Here is a 17,061-nt window from a genome sequence, read left to right on the forward strand (position 1 = left end):
TGTAGATTTGCAACTGATGAGCTATCTTGAGAGTAATGCGCTCCTTCACCCCACTCAAATGGGCTTTAGAGCACAACACAGCACTGAGTCTGCGCTCCTAACGGTGACTGAGTCTGCCCGTCAACTATTAGACCAGGGAGGACATGCAGCCATCATTCTTCTTGATCTTAGCACAGCCTTTGATACGGTTAACCACTCTCTTATTTGCGACAGACTCTCCAAGGCAGGCGTGGGAGGCCTTGCACTCCCCTGGCTATCTTCCTTTCTCATAGGAAGAACCTTCCAAGTTCTGGACTGTTCTTTTCTCTCGGATATCGTTCCCCTAACTTGTGGAGTCCCTCAGGGTTCCTCCTTAAGTCCAACTCTCTTTAATATTTATTTATCCTCCTTGGCTAAAGTAGTCACTCCCTACAATCTTTTATTGGTCACCTACGCTGATGATACTCAATTAGTGGTCTCCCTTTCTAGTACTGGGAACTCTCCCTCCGTCAACCTAGCCAGCTGTATGAGGGACATCAGCGACTGGATGATTCAATCCAAACTCAAATTTAATGATGACAAATCTGAAGTACTCATCTTTGTGGGACAGATACATTTTTTAAACAATTCCCTTAATTTGAGGCCGTGTCCCTTAGGGGAGCTAAAAAAGTTGCTTCATCCCAAGGGCGCACAAATTGCTTTTAACGTAGGCTAGCTACAGGATAGTGTGCCAATTGTCCAAATTCAGGCAATCCGCGATTACCTTCTGAGAGAATGCAGCCTTAGGAGTACTCCAAATTTTGGCCAAGAGCAATAGAGGTACCATACCCACAAAATCTTCCAAATAATCCAAACTGAGTTCCAAGTGAGAAATAAAGCTCACCGTACTTTGTGGTATTGCTAAAAGGTGACTACTCAATTACTTGCAGTTTACCTAGCATAACACAGCCTCATACACCTGCTCCATACACCCAATGAAAAGCATTTGCTTTTATACAACTGGATCAATTCCTTAATCGGTTTACAGCCCAGCCGATTTGCAAACAGCGCATCACAGGCTGCCCCCATTTTTAGTGCTCTTTGAGCAATTACCCTCTCCCATGAACCACATGCATCAAATAGAATACCTAAATAGCTAAAAAAAAAGGGAACTTTCAAAACACGGATTCCTCCTACGTGAAAATTTTTGGTCTCAGTTGATTTAGGGCCACAGGTTAGAACAAATGATTTCTGATGATTAACCTTAAGGTTAAATTTACTCCTAAAATCATTAAAACTGGTTAAAAGATTTTGAAGACCTTTAGCCGTTAGTGCCAGCAGGACGGTGTCATCTGCATAGAGAAGGACTGGTACTGCATGCGCACCAGCTTGTAGAAACTCTTTACTATAGGATTCTAGAAAGGTACCTGAAGAGTTGATATATAATAAAACAGGAACGGAGCTAAGATACACCCCTCGTCTGATGCCTCTTAATACCCCAATAGGTTTAGTACACTCTCCAGCAAGAGTGTAACGCACCTTGGTAGATGTATTTTTATGTAGGCGCTGTGAGAAAGTAGCCTCTTAATAGCATGGTTACCCCTATTTTTGGACTGTTTGTGAGTGTTTGTCAGTGTGTTTTTACTGTCTCACTGGGATCCTGCTAGCCAGGACCCCAGTGCTCATAGTTTAAAACCCTATTTGTCAGTGTGTTTTGCCTGTTTCGCTGTGATCCTGCAAGCCAAGACCCCAGTGCTCATAGTTTGTGGCCTGTGTGTGTTGTCAGGAGATCCTTATGGGCTGCAGCATTTCTTTTGCCACCCACAAGGAGCTCATACAAACCTTTCTTCAGGACTTCCACTGCAGCCTGAGTGAAATAGTTCACACACTATTTCACAGCCATTTTACACCACACTAAGTAACTTAGAAGTCACCTATATGTCTAACCTTCATTTACTGAAAGCTAGGTCCAAAGCTACTGTGTGTGAGGGCACCCTTGCACTAGCAAAGGTGCCCCCATGTTGTCCAGGGCCAATACCACGGACTTCGTGAGTGCGGGGATACCATTATAAGCATGCACTACATGTATGTCAATACATACATGTAGCTTCACAATGGTAACTCCGAATATGGCCATGTGAGGTGTCTAAGATCATGGAATTGTCCCCCCAATCCAAATCTGGTATTGGGGGGCCAATCCCATGCACCTTGGGTCTCCACCATGGTCCCACAGTACTGCCAAACCAGCTCTCTGAGGTTTCCACTGCAGCCCCAGCTGCTGCCACCTCACAGACAGGTTTCTGCCCTCCTTGAGACTGAGCAGCCCAATCCCAGGAAGGCAAAACAATCCATTTCCTTTGGGAGGAGGATGTTGCACCCTCTCCCTTTGAAAATAGGTGTTACAGGCCTGGAAGGGGTAGCCTCCCAGAGCCTCTGGAAATGCTTTGAAGGGCACAAACGGTGCCCTCCTTGCATAATCCAGTCTACACTGGTTCAGGGACTCCTAGTCCCTGCTCTGGCACAAAACTGGACAAAGGGAAGTGGAGTGGCAACTCCCCTGTCCATCACCACCCCAGGGGTGGTGCCCAGAGCTCCTCCAGAGTGTCCCTGGCGTTAGCCATCTTGGATTCCAAGGTGTAGGGATCCTCTGGAGACCTCTGAGTGGCCAGTGCCAGCAGGTGACGTCAGAGACCCCTCCTGATAGGTGCATACCTGGGTAGGAAGCCAATCCCCCTCTCAGGGCTATTTAGGTCTCTCCTCTGGGTGTTTACTCAGATTCGGTTCGCAAGGTTCCTCCAGGATTCCTCTGCATCCTCTGCTTCAGCTTCTGGCCATCGGATCAACTGCAGACTGCTCCAGGAACCACTGTAACTGCAACGAAGTATCTGGGACGACTCCTGTGACCTGCAACTTCAGCTCCAGCCAGCATTTGCAGCAGTTTCCAAGGTGTGCACACTCTGAGGACTGTCTGTCTTCACCCTGCACCAGAAGAACCGAAAGAATCTTCTGTGTAGTGACGGAGTCACTTACCTGCTTCTGCAGGCACCCTTTTGCGACGACAGCCGGTACTCTGGGACTCCTCTCCTGATGACGAGCATGCGCCCTGGAGCTCAGGTGTTGGACCAAAGTGACCCAGACTGTCCAAAGGTCCAGCTGTCCAAATTTGGTGGAGGTAAAAGCTTGCCTCCCCATGCTGTGACAGTACCCATGTGCACCTTGTCTTCTGCAGCTCCTTGGGCTTCTATGCACTTCTTCCAAGAATCCTTCATGCACAGCCTAGCCCAGGTACCCAGCATTCCATCCTGCGACGCACAGCTCCCTGAGTCGTTCTCCGGCAGCGTGGGACCTTCCAGTGTTGTGCTACGACGACTGCACTTTGCATCTTCTTTGTCCCTGTGTTCTGAGACTCCCGTGGGGGCTGCCTGGTCTTCTGAGGGCTCTCTGAAGTGCTGAGAGCCCCCTCTGTCTCCTCAGTCCGAGTTGAGACTCCCAGGTCCCTCCTGGGTCCAGGCAGCTCCTTTTTGACCCAAACCGCATACTTCCTTGAACCAAGGCATGTTGGTGGAATCCAGCGACACAAACAGCCTGCATCCAACAACTCGACGTGGGACATCTCCTGCACCAAGCAGGAACCCGCAGCCAATTTCTTTGGTGCTCTTCTGTACTTTTCTTCTGACCGAAGATTCCACTTTTGCACCTTCTTCTAGGTTGGCAGGGGCTCCTGTCCTTCCTGGACTCTTCTTCGACTTCTGGACTTGGTTTCCTCTCTCCACAAATCTTCAGGTCCAGAAATCCATCGTTTTTTTGCTTGCAGTCTTGCTTGGTTCTTGCAAAATCCTTTATCACGACTTGTAGTGTGTCCTGAGGAAACTTGCTGTACTCTACTCCTGTTTTCCTGGGCTCTGGGTTGGGGTACTTTACTCACCTTTGGTGTTTTCCTACACTCCCAGCACCCCTCTACACACTACACTTGCCTAGGGGGGAATTCGACATTTGCATTCCACTATTTTAGTATATGGTTTGTTTTGCCCCTGGGCCCATTGCAATCTATTGTGTTTTCTACTGTTTGCACTATTCTATGACTGTTTACGTACCTGATTTTGGTTACTAGTGTATATATTGTGTATAATACTTACCTCCAGAAGGAGTATTGCCTCTAAGCTATTTTTGGCCTCATGTCACTGAAATAAAGTACCTTTATTTTTGGTAACACTGAATATTGTCTTTTATTGTTTATAAGTACTGTGTAACTATAGTGGTATTGCAGGAGCTTTGCATGCCTCCTAGTTCAGCCTAAGTTGCTCTGCTACAGCTACCTCTAGACAGCCTAGACTGCTAGAACACTGCCTACATTCCACTTATAAGGAATAAGTGGACCTGGAATAAGGTGTAAGTACCTTAGGTACCCACGACAAACCAGGCCAGCCTCCTACAGGCGCTGTACCAACATCACCAGTGTGGGATCAATTCCTGCCTGGCCCATTAAGTCCCACTATATTCCAAAGTCCACTAAGTCAAAAGCACAGGAGAGCTCCATAAAAGCCATGTGAAGGGCACCTGTCCCGGTCTTGACATATTTACCCCAAATAAGAGTCAGGTTTAAGGCCTGCTTGACCGTCCCCAAACTGGGTCAAAACCCATATTGTAGTGGGGAAAAAAGAATGATGACTCAGCTCAGGACTCTAGTTTGTCTAAAATAGCCCTTCCCAGAAATGTTACTGTAGAGTCCAAAGGAGAAATTGAGCGATAACCGTAGGGCATACTTCGGTCTCCTTTTTAAAAGATTTGGACTACGATGGCCTCTTTCCATGAATCCTTTAGATTTTCTTTTAGCATCGGGGTCCAGAAATCAATATTGTGTTTAAACAGGTAAATGGGTACCCCATCTGGACCTGGGGCTTTGTCATTGGCTGTGCCTGAATTGCTTTAACAACTGCTGCGTAGTCCACAAGGTCAGCTAGCCAATCTTCCCTATCCACAGGAGAGGCAGAACCTGAAACATCTCTTTGAGTTACTAAAACTTCCTCAGAGGTAAAAATAGCTGTCAAATGATCCATCCAGTCCTGGGCACTAATGTGACACTCAATTCCAGAGAAGAAATCATTGGTAAAAAGGGTTTGATTAACAACCTCCCAAAGGATTTACTATCCCTTAAGGCTGCCGGTTTTTCTAAGTCTTCCTAGGCTTTAATCCACAATTCTTGTTTCTTTTTTAATAGGGCTTGCTTGTAAACTTCTCTAGCCCTTCTTATAGCTGCAGAGTTGCGTGGAGTATAGGAAGTGGTCTTTTTTAATGCCTTAAGCGCTGTTGTGCACTCATGGCTACACCAAGATTTCATTGGACGCTTCATTACCGGTTTATTTGAGGTTAAATTACATGCAACAGTAGAGCAAATATTATTAAAACTTTCCAGGATCTCTCCGGGGCGTCCTATCCGTTGACAAGCAGCAAATGAAATCATCAGATATTGTGTTAATTAAGTTGTTAGTAAAATCTTGAGGATTAATTTAACTCAGACGCTACCATTAACCCTATGCTCTATAGGAAAGTTATTTGCCACCTTGTTTTCCTCGTAGTGGTGGATGATAAAAGAAGCATGAAAAGGATTGTGATCAATGAAAGGTAGGGGATCTACTCTAATGGAACCCAGACAGTTTGGCAGATCAGAAGCTAAAAGCAAGCAATCAATAGTACTGCCCTTTTCCCTTCCTACAAATTTAGGGGGAGCAATATTATTTTTCCCCAAAATGTCTGCTCCATTAACCAGGTCACAAGACAGAATTAGTTTATTTACAGCTTACCCGTGACGAGTGTATGAGAAGTGTCCTCTAATAGGCCTCTCCCCGTCCGAGAACCCACATATAAGTTCAGCACTGAACTGGCATTTAGTGATATTAAAATCGCCTGCCCAGCTAATGGAAGGCAAGACATTCTTCAGCCTTTTATGAAATGCAATAAGCGACTTCCCCAGATCCACGACTACCTCAGCTGTGTGTGTTGCAAAATGATAAAGTCAAAATTAATTAAGATCAGATTCAACTCATTATCGATTCGTAAATAGAAGATTTGGTAATAGGGGGTGGCTGCTACAACCTCCACCTTATAATTACTCCATGAACAAGTGACAAAAACTGCCAACCCCCTTCCCTTTCCAAGCTACAGATGGTATGGCGGCTGAGCAATAGGCCATATACTCATTTAAAAAAACATAATTTAGAGCCCATGTTTCTTGACAACAACTTATATTGTATTTAAGGATGTAGTTCAGCCAATCCTCATTGAGCAATTTATCACAAATCCCACAAATGTTTCATGATAGAACTTGTAGACACTGCCCACAATCTGCATCCTTCACATCTTGAGTGCCATGGGGGGCGCGCTGCAGGAAACTTGATGGGAGGGGTCAATGGGAGGATTTTCCACCTGAGCTACCAGAACCCCCTCTCCTGTGACAGCGGCTGGGCAGATTGTCAGTCATTATCAGATAAACCTGAAAGTCTCAAAACGATTAAGATGGGCCCACAATAATAAAAATGCTGCCCTGTATAGTTCACTACAATCCTTCTGGGAATTATTCTTCCTTACTATACACAATTCATTCAGTGATGATAGATAAGCTAGCAGTAGAGCCATATTGTCACATCCAGCAGCTAATGGAACCTGAGGTTGATTAGAGGCCTGGGCACATCCCTTAGTTAATCCTGGGAAATATCCTCTGTTGGGGGAATTTACTAGCAACTCAAGATGATCAATCTTCCTCAAGGGATTCAATATAGGGTCTAAGGCATCAGTAATAAGTTTCCCAATAATTGATAAGAAATCCCCTTGCTTGGGGGAATACCGGGCCCCGTCCGACTCCGTCTCTTCTACAGCTACCTCCTTGTTTTGGCTGGGAGCATTATTCATAGAAGAGGAGTACCTTTGTCTCTTAGATCTTGTGATGATGTCACCCCTTTTTCTTTTCCCAGTATGAGATTTGGAGGTCACTCCCTCTCTTCTAAGGAGAGAAGATGTTAACACAGGGGTAGTGCAGTCTGTAGAATGATCCTCACATACCACAATGGGGGAAAGTGGGACTAGGGACTGAGTAGACTGAGCTACTTGAGAGATGCCTCTCTCCAAACTCTCCGTCCCCAACCCCTGCAACAAAGACAGGGCTAGGGATGATACAGAAGGCAGGGATGAGGATAAAGATAATCTCCTCTCAGCCAATTAATTTTCCTTAGTAAGGACGCCGACGGCTCTTTGTAAAAAAGCAATCCAGCATTCTGTTGGCAGTACTAGCATCTTTAGTCACCACTGTAGTCTTACGTTTGCCCATATTAGTTGATTTTTAGTTTACCAACCAACAACCTTACAGAGTGCCGGTGAGCCTGCTGACTAAACCTCTATGGTAAAATTAACTGCGTGCCAAAAGTGCGGGCCGCGGATGGGTGTGGACGGGGCCGCTCTTGGCCTGGTCTTCGCCCGGGTGTGTCCCGCGCAGCAGGACCAGAAGAGTCGATTTATGCGCCTCCAGGCATAGACGCTCGTTGTGGGCAGCCCTCCTGCCACACAGTCACCTGGGAGTTGTAGGCCCCCAGCCCCTCCGGCCCTGTGATTGCGCGTCCCGTGCAGCGGGACCAGAAGAGTAGATGTATGCGCCTCCCGGGAGCAGTCGCTGGTCGTGGGCGGCCCTCCTGCCACACTGTCACCTGCGAGTTGTAGGCCCCCTGGCCCTGTGATCCTGGCGCTCTCAATTGAAAGCACCAGCGCTGCCCTTCTACACCACCAGCCACAGCCTTTGCTGGCTGCACTGGAGAGATGACGAGCAACAAGCTGTTGACAAAGGCTAGCGAGAGGAGGATATTAGTTACACTTGGTGTAACAAGCACAGGGGCACAGGGGCCCAACGTCCCTGAAGTGCCCATTGAACCCTGGCTAATGCTGTATATTATTACCCCTAGATCTGTCAAAGGGGCAATTGGTCATGCTGGCACCAGAACTTTTGCCCTTCCTCTCAAGAACACGAGCCAAAGGCGTCCTCTCTGGTACTGCATTTTGTTGCCTGTAAGATATACCACGAGTGGTGTCCTTGAGTACTTAGTGATGGGTTCCAATAAGAAAATGCACACCATTGTCACAAAGTATCTTAAAACTGTTAAAAATAAATTTGTGTCAGTTACTCAAACTTTTAGTCAGTGCTAACCTATTTTACTTTCTATCTTGGAGGGCATAATACTGTCTTTTACTAAAGCAAAAACTCTATGTAAACGTGTCCTTCGATCGTTAATGTCATTCAGAAATTCGTATTCCTCTACACAATTAACTTGAATTTACTATGACAGAGGCCCTCATTACAACCCTGGCGGTCGGAGTAAAAGTGGTGGTAATACCGCCAACAGGCTGGCAAAAGAAAAATGGAATTACGGCCATGGCGGTTAGTGCCATGGCAAACCGCCACTTCTACACTCCAACTGCCAGGGTGGTAACGACTTCTGGGCTGGAGACTTCGGTCTCCAGCCCAGTGGCCGTCACTATACCGGCGGTATCAGGACCCCGCATACCGCCATGGATTTCGTGGGGTATTGTACCACCACGAAATCCATGGTGGTAGGCACTGATTGGGGTCTCCCCCTCCCCTTCCCCAGAGCCCTCCCCCAACACCCACGACCACCCTACCACCCCGCAAAGGTGGTAGGACCCTCCCACACCCCCCAGATACACACACACACACCCCCCCCCACGGGCACGCTCACACTACTCATACACATACATGCACACATGAAAGCACACATACATGCACACAGACATTCGTCATATTTCCCATACACCCACCGCATGCATACACGCACTCACACAACCCCTCTACACACTCACATGCACACCCCCATGCACGCACACAACACCCCCCACCTCCCCAACAGACGAACACCTTACCGGGTCCGGTGATCCTCAGGGAGGGAACGGGATCCATGGGGGCTACTCCGCCGACAGAACCCCGTCACCAGAAAACCGCCACGCCGAATCTTGGGTTGTGATTTGGTGGACAGTGTTCTGATGACGTGGCAGTGGAGGTGGAGCAGCCTCTCTGTCCGAAAAAGGGGAGAGGGCTGCTTGCAGTCATAATACGCTGGGCGGGAGACCGCAAGCACTGGCGGTCTTCAGCCCGGCGGAACCTCGGCAGTCTTGAAAAAAGACCGCTGAGGTCCAAATGAGGGCCAGAGTGTTTTCTCACCAATGTTTTACTTGTTTCTTTTGTTTACTTTCAATCAATCATGTCTTGTTACTTATGTATGTTTTTGTGGAAAGTTTCTACATATTTCTTTTGTCATCCATTTTAGCTTGATGAAAAAAAGACTAGCATGCATGTGTACCCCTCTTGCACTGTGGTAATTAAATCATAAACTTCGGATTCTGAAATAGAGAATATTTCTGATATGGATGACAGGATTAGAGGGTGATAGGCAAGAGATTAAAAAAATTACTGTAATTACAGACAATATCAACATGCGATACTCAGGGGCTTATTTAGAGTTTGAAAGGCAAAACAAAGATGAAAGTGATGCAGTACCCTGTCCACGAAACTGACAGTCCGCCCACTCAATTTAAAGTTAAGCAGACCATCCCTCTCGATGGCAGAAACCTTCAGCCGTCATCCTGAAGGAGTCCGCGCCATTGTTCTAAGTACCTTAGACAGTCGGGACTATTTAGAGCAGATGGTTCAACGTACTTTTTTTCCAGTGCGGGGCTGCAAGAGCCAAGAGGGCCTAAATTCATCCAGTTCTGATATTTTCCCTTCCCTTTCCATATCACAGAAGGAGCTGATCCTTTTTTGATTCACTTGGTCAGGTTGTTTGCCGTTCTACGAATAGTGCACAGATTGAAACGTATGTTAAGTTAATATCGACCATCCTATTTGATATCTGTTTATCGGCTCAAGAAGCTATAATTTAGAGCTAGGCTATCATTAATCAAACAATATTGTGCTGGAATCTAAGCAGTCTATTGATATATGTATTTATTATACAAAATCTTAATTGAATGTCCTCCTCAAGCATAACTCCTCAAGTTTTTCTCTTAATGGATAAGGGCTTGCACGCTACACTCTGCCCGTTTTGCTAGCCCTTATATGATTCCCATGTCTTGAGTCCCTGATATCTTTTCAATGAGATGATAAGGCCAAAGAACCCCTACAGGTGTGCAAGGTTTACTTAAAGTTTTTTGCTATAATATGAGATCTTTGCCTTATGACGTTTTGTGGGGGCTGTGCCTGAAATATAGCTTAAGCACAAGTTTCTCACCTATATTATGTCTGTTCTGTTAGTTACCTGGTAGAGGTCCTTCAGTAGGCAGGCTAATGAGTTTTTTCCATTTCCACTGTTCCTATGGTGCATTCATCTAGTGTCAATGCTAGGTCTATATCTAATGACCCATAATAGGCTGCTCATGTGTGGCTTCCCCCCTGGAAAGGGGTTCTATGTATTATGCCTTTATGCTGGTTGCATGGATGGCAGGGACTTGCAGTTCCTGCTAATTTACTGGCTGTACTGGTAGAAGACACACTGTGTTTCATGGTAAAGAACAAGTGGCAGATGTTGCCTTGAGTATGCAACATCTTTGCTCTTTCCCTGCCGTTGAAGCAGGTTTGCTCTCACTGCTGGTGTGTGGCTTTTAATGATGATTCCTCGATGTGTGCATGTGACATCTGGGAAAATGTGAATGATCTCCTTCATCTGTAAAAACTCTTTGCCAAGATAGAATTATATCGGAATTTTGTATCATTTCAATTTTTCCTCTTTTTCAAGAGAATATTCTATCATGGGTAGTTCCTGTTATTTCAGAAAGTAAGAGAAAGATTCAGGATGGAAGCTTTCTCCTCCTATTCTGTGTATGGACCTACACAAGGAGACCAGTCCAGCTCCACTACGCTGTACTGCATTCAAACTCAGTAGTTTTTTGACAATTTCATTGCCCTCAGTTCCCATATTTTGGGGGTCATTCCAACTTTGGCGGGCGGCAGAGGCCGCCTGCCAAAGTTCCCCCGTCGAAAGACCGCGGGGGTCATTTCGACTTTCCCGCTGGGCCGGCGGGCGACCACCAAAAGGGCGCCCGCCGGCCCAGCGGGAAAGACCCTGCAACAAGGAAGCCGGCTCCGAATGGAGCCGGCGGAGTTGCAGGGGTGCGACGGGTGCAGTGGCACCCGTCGCGATTTTCACTGTCTGCAAAGCAGACAGTGAAAATCTTTATGGGGCCCTGTTAGGGGGCCCCTGCACTGCCCATGCCAGTGGCATGGGCAGTGCTGGGGCCCCCAGGGGCCCCACGACACCCGTTCCCGCCATCCTGGGGTCGGAATCCCCATGGCGGCGCTGCTGAAAACCGGCGGGAAACCGCCGGTTCCCCTTTTCTGACCGCGGCGTCAGAATAGCCATGGAAGCACCGCCAGCCTGTTGGCGGTGCTTCCGCTGCCCTCCGCCCAGGCGGTCAGAGACCTGAGGGCCTTTGTCACATCCCATTTTTACATCTCACCTGAGACAGCAAATGTGCTGTTGCTGGAAAATATTTTGTAAGAAAAAAAACAGGATTGGAGCCTGCCCATTACTTACCATTCATTGGCTTCATTGTCACTCTTAGTTTCTGGCTTTTGATTAGTCAACGTGTGCTAGTTTTACTTTCTCTTTGTTAATTTCTCCCTTCTGTGGAGCATGGACAAAGTACTGAATGCCACCTCTTCATTAATGTCCTCCCACTGCTCGCAGTCTCATGGGGTACTTGTTTCCTTCTTCTTCCCCATCATCCTTGGTGTTGCTTGTTTACCTATGCTGCCCTCGTGCATCAGTATGTGTACCAACAACCTACCATTACCACCCTACCACCACCCAAAAAAAAACTACCACCAACCTACCACCACCACCATCACAACACCAACACCAGAACTCCACCCTACCACCACTACTCTACTGCCACCACCCTTCCTCCAATACAACCCTACCACCACAACCACGTTACCATCACCACCTCAATCCCTTGACCACACCACTTCCCCTCACCCTTCAACACCACCAAAATCCTAACCACCTGCCTAACAATCACCACTACCACCCTTGCCAACAGCACCACCACTCTAACCACCACCATCCTACCCTAACCACCACCATCACTACCACCCTACCATAACCACCACCACCCTAATCAGCACCACTCTACCCTACTACCACCACTGCCATCCTCACCACCCACCATAAACATCACCAACTTTATCACACACCACAACCTCTACCCTTCCACCACCACCAGCATGACCACAACCACCATCACCACCACCCTCACTACCACCACCTTTTAATCACCACACTACCACCACCCACGACCACCTTCACCAGCACCACCCCAACCACCATCACCCTCACAAACACCCCCTCACCCTCCTACCACCCTCTACCTTACCACCCTAATCACTGTCTCCCTAAAAACCACCACCATCCTACCACTAATCTTGCCATCACCTCACCACAACCACTGGTACAACCACCATCATCACCATCCTTATCACGACCACCTCACCACCACCATCACTCTCACCCTCATCACCACTCTCACCACCACCACCCTAACCTCCCTACCCTAACCACCACCCCTTTCACTTAATATTGCTGGCAATTCCTGTAGAAGCACTTCAGTTTAACAATCATTTTCAACTCATTACTTAATTGTTGTTCTCATGGACTAATGGGGCCTACTTTCACGTTGTTTACTGCCGAGTAACTTGTTCTCACCTAAATCTAAGCATCTAGGTATCTAGTAAAGGTAAGTCATATCAAAGATTAAGAAACATGTTTGCATAAACTGCTTATTTGATTGCCTTGTACATTTTAATTGCTGTGCAGTGGGAATAAGAAAATGTAGTATTCATTGCATTACGTGGCATGCTTTTAATCCAGCAACCTACAAATGTGGTCAATCATGCTTGGAAGACTGGTTGTGTGGGCTTGCCTTCCTCTTCTTTTTGTCCCTTTTCTGGAACTTGGCTTCAATATTGTGTCCTTCCACTGCTTACTTTTCAGACACTCCTTTTTTTCTTTTTGGTTAAGCACTCTAAAAGAGTGCATGTGCGTTCCAGCTGTCTCCCTTTTGTACTTCTCTTTGCCTGCCCACTACGCATCATGTTGCTCTCGCCTGTGTGCTCCTCTCTCTTGCCTCTCCATGTTATGCTTGCCTTTGTGTTCTTCTCCCCTGCATTGCTTCCTCACCTGTGTGCTTCTCCGCATTTTATGCTGTACTCGCTCTTACCCATATGTTTCTGTTTCCCAATACACCATTTCTCCCTCTCTTGCCTGTGTTGTGTACTCATACCACGCCCCTCACTCACTCTGTTTCTGTTGCTTCTACACCCGCTATCCTTGTTGCTTCCCCGCTCCCACTCCCTTTGGCACTCCCTTTTTTCTATTTACCAATCCAACTTGGATCAGTATATAGTAAATGAAAAAGCACATGCATCTTGTAGGCACATGCATGTGTGGTTACTCACCTGCGAAATGACACAGTCACTGCAGCTCTGTTTTTGCACCTTTTTTGGGGTTTCCTCTTTAGCCATGCTGCACAGCATCGCCCAAAATCACTGGCAAAGCTAATAGCTCCCAAAGGCACTGGCTTGCCAGTGCTTGTTCTCTTGGAGTAAGCTTTGGATGCTCTTTCTTGTTGCCCCAGAGGGTGACCGTCAGCTCTGTCTGTGTTTTATGCTCATGCTAGAATTCAAGCCCTTTTTGGATGTTTTTTATACCACAGAGATTTTTCCTACTTTTTAAGTAGAGCTTCTTTATAGACACATACAGTGACTACCAGAAGGAGCTGCTCTTTCCTAGGGCAAGCCGAGGACCAGCCCCAGAAGAATTCACCTTGTCCAGCCATTAACCCGATTCTTCTTCCCTTGAATAGGGACAGGGTACTATCTCTGAGGAGTTACATCATGTGGGAATGGGTGAACCGCGTGCACTATCCACGTCACATTCAGGTGAAGAGCCTCTCCAGGCTGATCTTTCCAGATTTCCCTATTCTTGTGCAGTGGTCGAAGCGAGAAGGATCAGAGGGGCACCAAGTGCCCATACTTTTATGATCTATGAAACACAACTGTGACAGGATGGTTATTTCCGACCATTTAAATGCATCAGCTGAAGTGTCATTAAGTGAGTCTCCTGTGCAATGAAACTGAAGCCAGGCAGATGGTAAAGAAGCCTTCTTGCCAGGGTGCCTACTTGCCTGAAAGAAATGCAAATGTGCGCTACGAGTTAATCTGCAAATGTAAAGGATGCTTTAGAGCCAGTACTCGCTTTAATTGACCTAATCACTCGAAGCCTTGCGTTGACAAAGATTTATTTTTTTGGAGTGTTGATACAAAGAGTTAACAACTGGGCTGTGAAGTATGCGCTTTTATTTGTAATTGTATTTTTATATAGTGCTTACTACCCCTGAACAGGCGTAGATATATCATGCTTATTACACGTGGAGGTGTTGTAGGAACATTAATGTAAAAAATGTGCATTTCATACAATCTGAGTATTACTAAAATCTATATTTTGGAAGCACTATTCTATCTTAAACATTTTGCACATTTTGTAGCAGTCTATCTTATACTGTGTATTATGTACTATAGTGCACTTCCCAATGGTGTAACAACTTTTTTATTCATTTTTCATTTAAGCTGCATGTTATTTTATATTTGCTACCTGACAGTTAAAGACCAAAAAAAATATAGAATATTTTCTTTTTTTAGCCACACCTCTAACCCCGCCCCCCACCACTCACTGCCCCTGCCCCTACTGCATGCCGCATCACAGATCCCATACTTTTATTTTAATGCACTTCAACCACTGGTCTTGTGGAAGGCTTGCAATTTTTTTACATCACGTTCCTTGTCTATAAGAAGACATTGCCCTGTTTAGGTCGAGTTTAAGGGTACGACCTCTTGTATACTTTTAAGTATACTTCTTCTGTGGGCTTCCAGCTATTTCATTTGTTAAATTCAGTGTCATTTAAAAATCCTTGCTTGTTAGTGGTTAGTCAGGCCTCTTTGCCCCTCCCTCCTCTGTATGGGAGCAGGGATCAAACACTGTATAATTACAATTTGTCCTGTTTATCTGGTATGTAGGGGACATTTTATTTCACTTTGTTTCCTGCTCCTGTCCAGGGAAGCTTCCCCTTTCATTTGCAAAGCATTCTTGCTCTGAGCTTAGCTGTAAACAAGGCTATAAATCAGGCTGTTATCTTGGTCACATTTAATCTTTGTGGTCTGTCTGCTCCCTCTCTCAGCTGCCTGGCTCACACCCTTCCTTGGCTTGGATTTTCTTTACCAAGTGTGCCTGCCTGTTGCTTATAGCCTAGGACCCCAGCTCTACCAGGGCTCTGCAATCCTTATGACAGTGCCCATTTCTCCTCCCTACTGGGATCCCAATCGCAGCTCCATCAGTGCACCTCAGTTCACACACTGCAAGCCCACAGCCGTGCCAGTGCCAGGAACCCCACATGTGCTGTCTGCCAGAGCGCCTCAGTTCTTCCAGTCATTACTCTCTGTCGCTCCAGTACTGGGACATCGGGAGCAGCTCCATCAGTGCACCTCAGTTCACACAGTCCGGGCCTTCAGCTGTGCCAGTGCCAGTAACCCCATATGTGCTGCCTGCCAGAGCACCTCAGTTCTTCCAGTCAGTACACTCTGCTGCTACAATACTGGGACCTCGGACGCCGCACCATCAGTGCATCTCAGTTCACACACTCCAAGCACCTCAGCCGTTCCAGTGCCAGAACCTCACACACAGTGTCTGCCAGAGCACCTCAGTTCTTACAGTCAGTACACACTGCTGTTCCAGTACTGGGAGCTAGGGTGCAGCTCCATCAGTGCACCCCAGTTCACATCGTCTAAGCCCCTCAGCCGTGCCAGAACCCTACACATGTTGTCTGTCAGAGCACCTCAGTTCTTGCAGTCAGTACACTCTGCTGCTCCACGACTTAGACCTCGGGCGCAGCTCCATCAGTGCATGTCAGTTCACACACTCCGAGCCCTCAGCAGTGCCAGGAACCCCACACATGCTGTCTGCCAGAGGACCTCAGTCCTAGTCAGTACACTCTGCTGCTCCAGTACTGGGACCTCAGGTGCCGCTCTATCAGTGCCCCTCAGTTCACACACTCCAAGCACCTCACCCGTTCCGGTGCCAGAACCCCACACATGCTGTCTGCCAGAGCACCTCAGGTCTTACAGTCAGTACACACTGCTGTTCCAGTACAGGGACCCTGGGTGCAGCTCCATCAGTGCACCCCAGTTCACACACTCCAAGCCCCTCAGCCATGTCCGTGCCAGAACCCCACACACGATGTCTGCCAGAGCACCTCAGTTCTTACAGTCAGTACACTCTGCTGTTCCAGCACTGGGACTAGCTCCATCAGTGCACCTCAGTTCTACCCTGGCAATGTCACTTTCTTTCCTATACTGGCAGTGGCGGCCCATCCTTTAGGGCGGAGGGGCCACACCCCCCACCTTTTGCCCCTCATGAAGTGTGTCTGTCAGGCTGAACAAAGGTCAGCCTGACAGACACTCTCCATGTTCAGCTCAGGCAGCCAGGAGCAGACATGCACGATTTGCGCACACTCCTGACTGCCTGAGCTGAACTTTGCTGGGCTAAGGAGGTCACAGCTCCTATGGGCCTGACCTCCATGGCTCAGCAAAGGTGCCTCGAGGCCCTCCCCTGGGTGAAGAGGAAAGCAACACCAATTGACACTCTCCCTGGGTGCTTCAGTTTAAGCCCTGAAGTGCCCAGGGTGAGTGTCAATCAGTGACTCTTCGTCCTAGAGTGGGGTGGGGTCAGCAGTCTCACTGAACCCATCCCACTCTGTGACGAGGCTGGGACCTAAGGTCAGCCAATGAGGGAAGGCAGCAGTCCCAACCCTCCTGAGACCTGGAAGCTGAAAGTAAGTGTGTGTGTGTGTGTGTGTGTGTATGTTTGTGATGTTTTAAATTGAATGTTTGGTGCGCGTGTGCATGTTTGAGTGTTATGAGTGTTGTTAATGGATGTGCGTGCGTGTGTGTGCGTGTGTGTGAAAGAATGAGTTTGTGCGATCTTTTAAAATGAATGTTTG

Source organism: Pleurodeles waltl, chromosome 7, assembly GCF_031143425.1.
Source record: "Pleurodeles waltl isolate 20211129_DDA chromosome 7, aPleWal1.hap1.20221129, whole genome shotgun sequence".
Lineage (NCBI taxonomy): Eukaryota > Metazoa > Chordata > Amphibia > Caudata > Salamandridae > Pleurodeles > Pleurodeles waltl.